Raw genomic sequence first — 8723 nt, 5'->3', positions numbered from 1 at the left:
TCCCTATCTGCAACAGGAACTAATAAACCAAAGTCTGAGCTGAATGGAGCCTGCCTTTATCATTTCACAGGGGGAAGGGTTACCGGTGACAGATGGGCGAAGGGTTACTGGTGATGGACATGCTGAGGGGGCAGGGTTACTGGTGATGGATGGGAGGGAAGGGTACCAGTAACGGACAGGGGGAAGGGTTACTGGTGACAGACGGGGAAGGGTTACTGGAGACAGACAGGGGGAAGGGTTACTGGTGACAGACAGGGGGAAAGGTTACTGGTGACAGACAGGGGGAAGGGTTACTGGTGACAGACAGGGGGAAGGGTTACAGGTGAGGGATAGGGTGGGAGAGTTAATGGTGATGGATGGGGGAAAGGATTACCGGTAATGGACAAGGAGAAGGGTTACTGGTGATGGACATGGTGAGGGGGCAGGGTACCAGTGATGGATGGGGGAAAGGATTACTGGTGATGGACAAGAAGGGTTACTGGTCATGGATATGGTGAGGGGGCAGGGTTACTGGTGATGGATGGGGGAAAGGATTACTGGTAATGGACAAGGAGAAGGGTTATTGGTGAGGGGGCAGGGTACCGGTGATGGATGGGGGAAAGGATTACTGGTGATGGACAAGAAGGGTTACTGGTCACGGACATGGTGAGGGGGCAGGATTACTGGTGATGGATGGGGGAAAGGATTACCGGTGACGGACAAGAAGGGTTACTGGTGACAGACGTGGTGAGGGGGCAGGGTACCGGTGATGGACAAGAAGGGTTACTTGTGATGGACATGGTGAGGGGGCAGGGTTACTGGTGATGGATGGGGGAAAGGATTACTGGTGATGGACAAGAAGGGTTACTGGTCACGGACATGATGAAGGGCCGGTGAGGGATGAGGTGGAGAAGAGTTACCTGTGACAGATGGGGGAAGGGTTACTGGTGAGGGGGAGGGGTAACCGGTGAGGGGAAAGGATACTGGTGACAGACACAGTGAGGGGGAGAGGGGTAATCGGTGACGGACACAGTGAGGGGGGGGTAAACGGTGATGGTCGTGGTGAGGGGGAGGGATACAGGTGACAGACATGGTGAGGGACATCGTGAGGGGGAGGGGTTACTGGTGAGGGACATCGTGAGGGGGAGGGGTTACTGGTGAGGGACATCGTGAGGGGGAGGGGTTACTGGTGAGGGACATCGTGAGGGGGAGGGGTTACTGGTGAGGGACATCGTGAGGGGGAGGGGTTACTGGTGAGGGACATCGTGAGGGGGAGGGGTTACTGGTGAGGGACATCGTGAGGGGGAGGGGTTACTGGTGAGGGACATCGTGAGGGGGAGGGGTTACTGGTGAGGGACATCGTGAGGGGGAGGGGTTACTGGTGAGGGACATCGTGAGGGGGAGGGGTTACTGGTGAGGGACGCGGAACCGGGGAGCAGCTTGTGGGTGATTGACATGAAGATGGGCAGGGTTATTCGTGATCGACAATGCGAGAAGATTGATCACTGATTACGTCATCACTCCATGTGGCGGCAGTGCAGCAGGTGACGTCACTATGCTGTCGAAGCGCGAGCGCCAGCCGAATCAGAGCTCACTGCGGTCTGACCAATGGGAGGAGGCGAGACGTCTTCCTCTCCAATCGAGCGACGTTCCCAAGCTCGGAAGGGTCCACAGGCGGGCCAATGAGAAGAAGAAAGGAGGCCGCGCGGCAGAGACACTGACCAATCGCAAGCGAGAGCCCGTTTGCCTCGCCCAACGGATGCAACCGGGAGGTGGGGACAATGGAAGGCGGGGACGAAGCGGCGAAGGATCTGAGCTGCAGTCCCCGCGCGGACCAATGAGGGAGGAGGAAAAGGACGGGACCAGGGTCCGTTTGGCTCGCGGTGGGTGTGGAGGCCGTTGGATTGACGGGCGGGGAACCAGCCAATGGAGCGGTGAGAAGGGCGGGCTCAGCCGCGTGATTGGAACGCGGACTAATGAGACGCCGAGGGGGCGGGATCAGTGTCCATATACGGCTACTGATGTCCGTGAGTGAGGAGGGGTTTCTGAGTCTGACTCCCGGCCCTGACCCCTGACCTCCACTCCCACTCTTCCCCCTCCCCTCCTCTTCTCTCTTCCCTCCCACTCCCTATCTCCTCCATCACTTCTTTCTTCATCTCTTACTCCCATATCTCTCCCACCCTGTTCTCTATCTCCCTCTGCCCATCTCTTTCCCCTTCACCCTCTCTCCCTGTTCTCGCTCTCTCATCCCATACCCCCTCTCCCCTATCTCCCTTCTTGTTCTCCCTCTCTCGCCCCATTCTCTACCCTCTCCCCATATCTTATTCCCCTTCTCTCCTTCCCTTTCCCCCTGTCTTCCTCCCCTCTCTCCCCATCTCCCCCTCTCTCCACTCCTTCCTCTCTCCCCTTCCCTCCTTCATCCTCCCCCTCTCTCTCCCATCTCACCCCCTCTCTCCCATCTCACTCTGCCTCTCTCCCCTTCTCACTCCCCAACCTCTTCCACCCTCTCCCTCCCTTATCTCATTCCCTTCTCTCTCCTCCTCTCCCATTCCCCTTCTCTCTCCTCCCCTCTCCCATTCCCCTTCTCTCTCCTCCCCTCTCCCTCTTCCCTTTCCCCCTCTTCCCTTTCCCTCTCTTCCTGTCTCTCCCATCACTTCCCCTCTCTCTCCCCCCCACCTCTTTCCCCTCCCTCTCCCGCCTTACCCCCATCTCCCGCCTTACCCCCTCTCTCCCGCCTTACCCCCCTCTCTCCCCCTTACCCCCATCTCCCGCCATTACCCCCCATCTCCCGCCTTACCCCCTCTCTCCCCCCTACCCCCCTCTCTCCCCCCTTACCCCCTCTCTCCCCCCTTACCCCCTCTCTCCCCCCTTACCCCCCTCTCTCCCCCCTTACCCCTCTCTCCCCCCTTACCCCCTCTCTCCCCCCCTTACCCCCTCTCTCCCCCTTACCCCCTCTCTCCCCCTTACCCCCCTCTCTCCCCCCCTTACCCCCCTCTCTCCCCCCTTACCCCCTCTCTCCCCCTTACCCCCTCTCTCCCCCCTTACCCCCTCTCTCCCCCTTACCCCCCTCTCTCCCCCCTTACCCCCTCTCTCCCCCCTTACCCCCTCTCTCCCCCCTTACCCCCTCTCTCCCCCCTTACCCCCTCTCTCCCCCCTACCCCCTCTCTCCCCCCCTTACCCCTTCTCTCCCCCCTTACCCTTCTCTCCCCCCTTACCCCTTCTCTCCCCCCCTTACCCCTTCTCTCCCCCCCCTTACCCCTTCTCTCCCCCCTTACCCCCTCTCTCCCCCCCTACCCCCTTCTCTCCCCCCTACCCCCTTCTCTCCCCCCCTACCCCCTTCTCTCCCCCCTACCCCCTTCTCTCCCCCCCTTACCCCCCCTCTCTCCCACTTACCCCCTCCCTTTTTCTCTCCCCTTTCTTCCCAGCTCCTATTTCATTGGTTCACACTCAGATTTGTACACACTCACACAGACACTCTCTCGCAGATTCACACTCACATAAAACATAGACACACTAACGTTTTCACCCAGAATAATTGTTTTGGATGGATGTGCAGGGATGGACACACACATGTATTTATGCATGAAGACAAACTCACACATATCTCTGTACCCAGACATTTGAGCACAACAATTTATATACAAGGACAGATTTTACACGTTTGTATGCCCCCATATTTATATACTCCTACATTTGTATACGTTGGTGCATTTGTGCACATCTATATATAGAAAACAGAAACATTTGTACATACATACATTTGAATGCATTTATTTACACAAACACACTGTAAACGCATTTGTACTAACATTGGTGTCCACAGACATTAGAACATGCATATTTGTATATACACACATGATTACACACATATTTGTAAACATATGCACACAAATATGTATAACACACACATAATTATACACACACAGTGTGGGTCTCTCTCTCTCTCTCTCTCACACACACACACACACACACACACACACACACAGTGTGGGTCTCTCTCTCACACACATATACACACAGTCACACACCCTCCCAAACCGAGCCAGACTCCCCAGACACTGACCACAAGGACAGGTGCAAGATCCCGTCCACCTCTGGAGGCCGGGAAGGGGATGGAGGGGAGGGGATGTGGGGAGTTAACTCGGGCAGAGTCACCCCACCCTTGCACCAATGTCACGCTGAGCAGATGTGAGAGAACCGGGCAGCGTGCTAATCCCGGGTAATCTGCACCGCTGATCTCAACATCCCGGCTGTCTCTCTCCTCTCTCTCTCTCTCTCTCTCTCCCTCCCTCTCTCTCTCTCACAATTCACTCCCGTCACCCACCAGTCCCTGCTTTTGTGTAGCCGCCTTCGGCAGATGCCCTGAGTCGGAGGGGGGGGGTGGAGAAACGACATTCACTGGTAAGACCACACCACCTAACCATCTTCCACCTCTGCCGGCCGCTCAAGGTGGGGTGGTGTGTGGGGGGGGGGGGGGGGCGGAGAGAGGGAGCTCGTTCTCCATCTGCCTGCAACTCTCCATCTCCCTCCCTCTCCCTCACCCCCTCCCCTCTCTGCGTCTTGCCACGGGGTGACACTCCCTCCCATGGCACTCTGTCCATCTCCCCGACTCCTCCACACAACGCCGACCCTCCCCCCTATCCCAGTCCCCTGACCTCTCTCTTTCTTTCTCTCTCCTCTCTGCCTCTTCATTTTGTCTCTCTCTCTCTCTCTCTCTCTTATTGTCCAGGTTGCATTTTACCTCAACCTCCCTTTTTCCTGCCCGTGTACCTCTCTCTCTCTCTTTCTGCTATCCCCTTCTGCTTTCATGCCCCTACCCCCTCCTCCTCTCTATCCTCCTTTTCTCTCCTCCAACCCTTCTCTCTCCTCTTCCCTTCTCCCCCTCTCTCCCCCTGCTCCCTCTATCTCCCCCTGCTCCCTTTTCTCTCCACCCCCTTAGTACACCCTCTTCTCTCTGCCCCCTCCTTCTTTCTCTCCATCTTTCTTACTCTCCCCCACTTCCTCTCACAACCATCTTCTTTCTCTACATTCCACCCCCCATCCCCAAATTTCCTTGGTCAGCAGCAGAAAAACCACAAACCTTGTATGGGAAATTGAGGTAGTTGGAAGAGGGGAAGGGGATCTGTTGAAGGAGCTGACAGAGATGAGCATACGGTGATCTCAGGGGGTTACAGAGACAGGGAAAGGTGTAGGGGACTGGACAGGGTTACAGAGACAGGGAGGGGTGTTGGGGACTGGAGGGGATCAGAGGGACGGGAGAGATGTAGGGGTCTGGAGTGAGGTTTCAGAGACAGGGAAGGGTGTGAGGGACCAGAGGGTATTAGAGAGGCAGGGGAGGAGTGTGGGGGACCGCATGGGTTACAGAGACAGGGAGTGGTGTCGGGACTGGAGGGGATCAGAGAGACAGGGAGTGGTGTTGGGGACTGAAGGGAATCAGAGAGACAGGGAGGGGTGTTGGGGACTGGAGGGGGTTACAGAGACAGGGAGGGGTGTTGGGGGACTGGAGGGGATCAGAGGGACGGGAGAGATGTAGGGGTCTGGAGTGAGGTTTCAGAGACAGGGAAGGGTGTGAGGGACCAGAGGGTATTAGAGAGGCAGGGAGGAGTGTGGGGGACCGCATGGGTTACAGAGACAGGGAGTGGTTTCGGGGACTGGAGGGGATCAGAGAGACAGGGAGTGGTGTTGGGGACTGAAGGGAATCAGAGAGACAGGGAGGGGTGTTGGGGACTGGAGGGGGTTACAGAGACAGGGAGGGGTGTGGGGGAATGCATGGGTTACAGAGACGGAGTGGTGTCAGGGACTGAAGGGGATCAGAGAGACAGGGAGGGGTGTAGGAGACTGAGGCGGTTACAGAGACAGGGAGGGGTGAAGGGGACTGGAGCGGTTACAGATACAGGGAGGGGTGAAGGGGACTGGAGTGGTTACAGAGAGAGGGAGTGATATAGGGGACTGGAGGGGGTAACAGAGACAGGAAGGGGGTGTAGGGGACTGGAGGGTTTACAGAGACAGGGAGGGGCGTAGGGGACCAGAGGGGTTTACAGAGCAGGGAGGGGTGTTGTGGACCGGAGAGGATTAGAGTAATATAGGGGATTGAAGGGGGTTATAGAGCAGGGAAGGTGTAGGGGGACCAGAGGGGGTTATAGACAGGGAGGGATGTAGGGGACGGGAGGGAATTACAGAGACAGGGAGGGGTGCTGGGGGCTGGAGGGGATCAGAGAGGCAGGGAGGGATGTTGGGGACTGGAGTGGGTTACAGAGACAAGGAGGGGTGTAGGGGACTAGCGGTTACAGAGACAGGGAGTGGTAAAGGGAACTGGAGAGGGTTACAGAGATAGGGAGGGGTGTAGAGGACTGCAGGGGTTTACAGAGTCAGGGAGGGGTGTGGGGGACTGGAGGGGGGGTTTCAGTGACAATGAAGGGTGTAGGCGACAGAAGGGGTTACAGAGACAGGGAGGGGTGTAGGGGACCGGAGGGGATTAGAGGGGTTTAGGGGACTTAAGGTGATTGCAAGGACAGGTGGGGATGTAGAGGACTGGAGGAGTTTACAGAGACAGGGACAGGTGTAGGGGATCAGGTGGGTTACAGAGCAAAGAGGGGTGTTGTGGACAGGAGAGGGTTAGAGGGATGTGGGGGACTGAAGGGGGTTACAGAGCAGGAAGGGTTTAGGGGGACCAGAGGGGGTTATAGACAGCGAGGAGTGTAGGGTTTTGGCCAGGGTTTACACAGATAGGTGGGGGTATAGGGGACTGGAGCATTTACAGAGATAGGGAGGGGTGTAGGTGACTGGAGGGGGTTACAGAGACAGGGAGGGGTGTTGACATTCGGTGGGGGTTTACAGAGACATTTGGGGGTATAGGGAACCGGAGCATTTACAGAGTTTGGGAGGGGTGTAGGGGACTGGAGGGGCTTACAGAGACATGGAGGGGTGTTTCGGATTGGAGGGGGTTACAGAGACAGGGCAGGGTCTTGGGGACTGCAGGGGATTACAGAGGCAGGGCTGGGTGTAAGGACTGGAGGGGGTTATAGATACAGGAAGCGGTGTAGGGGATCAGAGGGCTTTACAGAGGCAGGGAAGAGTGTTGGGACTGATGGGGTTCATAGATACAGGGAGGCTTGAGGTGGATTAGGGGAGTTACAGAGGCAGGGAGGGGTGTAGAGGATCAGAGGGCATTACAGAGATAGTGAGGTGTGTGCGGAATCGGGTTACAGAGAAAGGGAGGGTTATTAGGGATCAGAGGGGTTTTAGAGACAGGGATGGGTGGGGACTGGAGGGGGTTACAGAGACAGAGAGAAGTAGGGGATCAGAGGGGGTTATAGAGACAGGGAAGGGTTTTGGGACTGGAGGGGTTTATAGATACAGGGAGGGGTGAAGGGAACCAGAGGGGGTTGACAGAGGGAGGGAGTGGTGTAGGAGACCAAAGGGGGTTACAGAGACAGATGGGGGTATAGGGGATCGGAGTATTTACAGAGACAGGAGGGGTGTAGGGGACTGCAGGGGTTTTTGAGGCAGGGATGGGTGTTGGGATTGGAGGGGGTTTACAGAGACAGTGAGGGCTGTAGGGGATCAGTGGGGTGACAGTGACGGGGAGGAGTGTAGGGGACCGGAGGGGGTTACACGGACAGGGAGGGGTGTAGGGTACTGGAGGGGGTTACAGAGACAGGGATCGGTGTAGGGAATCGGAGGAGGTTATAAATACGGAATTGTGTAGGGGATCAGTTTCCCTTTCTCTCTCCCACTTCTCTACATTCCCTATCCCCTTCCATCTTCCCTCACCTCCATTCTCTCTCTTACCCTCTCCCTCTGCTCTTCCTTTCCTTGCTTTTCTTCCTCCTTTCTCAGTCCTCCGCTCTCACCTTTCCATTCCCTCTCTACTCCTCTCTCCCCCCTCTCTCTCCTCTATCTTCCCCTTCTTACCTCTCAGTGCACCATTCTCTTCCCCTCCCCCATTTCTCTGCCCTCTCCCCCCCTGTCCCCTCACCCCTTTTCTCCTCTCTCCTCCCCTCTTCCCCCTCTCTCTCCCGTCTCCCTACCCTCTCTCGCTCCCCCTCCCTCCCCATTCCGAGACCGGCTTCACTCAGTGACACTTAGCCCGCCGCTTGATCCTGTCCTCATCTCGCTGAGATGCTTTCCCAATCCTTTTGCTTCTTCATTGTGCCACTCACCCTCATTTCTCTCTCTTTTCCCATCCCTCCATCCCTCTTACCCTTTTTCTCCTCCCTCTGTTGCTCCCTCTCTCCTTCCCTCAATTCCTCCCTCCATTCCACTCCCTCCCATCCCTCTCTCCCTCTATCCTTCACCCTCCCTTCCTATCTCCCTTCCTCCATTTCCCCTTCCTTTTCTCCACTCTGTCTCTGCTGGTCTGCTCCCTCCATTCGTCCATCTCCCTCATTCCTTCCACCATCACTCTATCTCCCCTTCACTGTCTCATCTGTTCCTTACTCCCTCTATTTCCTTTTCCCTCCATCATTGTTTCCCCCTTTTCCACGATCTCTTGCTCTCCCTTCTCCTTTTTATCCATCCTTACATTTGTTCTCCATCTCTCTATCCCTCCCACCCCTCCCCTCATTCCTCTTTCCATTTCCACTTCCCTCCCTCCATTCACTCTCCCTCTCTCACCTTACCACCTCGCTCTGTCCTCTCTCTTCCCTTTTCCTCCCTCACTCCCCTCCCCTTCACTCCCTTCTCCCTCCATCTCCTCTTTTCTCCCTTTCCCTCTCTCACTCCCCCCTCCCTCTCTCCCTTAA

The sequence above is a fragment of the Narcine bancroftii genome, chromosome 3 (assembly GCF_036971445.1).
Source record: "Narcine bancroftii isolate sNarBan1 chromosome 3, sNarBan1.hap1, whole genome shotgun sequence".
In the NCBI taxonomy this organism is placed as follows: Eukaryota; Metazoa; Chordata; class Chondrichthyes; order Torpediniformes; family Narcinidae; genus Narcine; species Narcine bancroftii.
Note: the sequence above shows the minus strand (reverse complement) of the source record.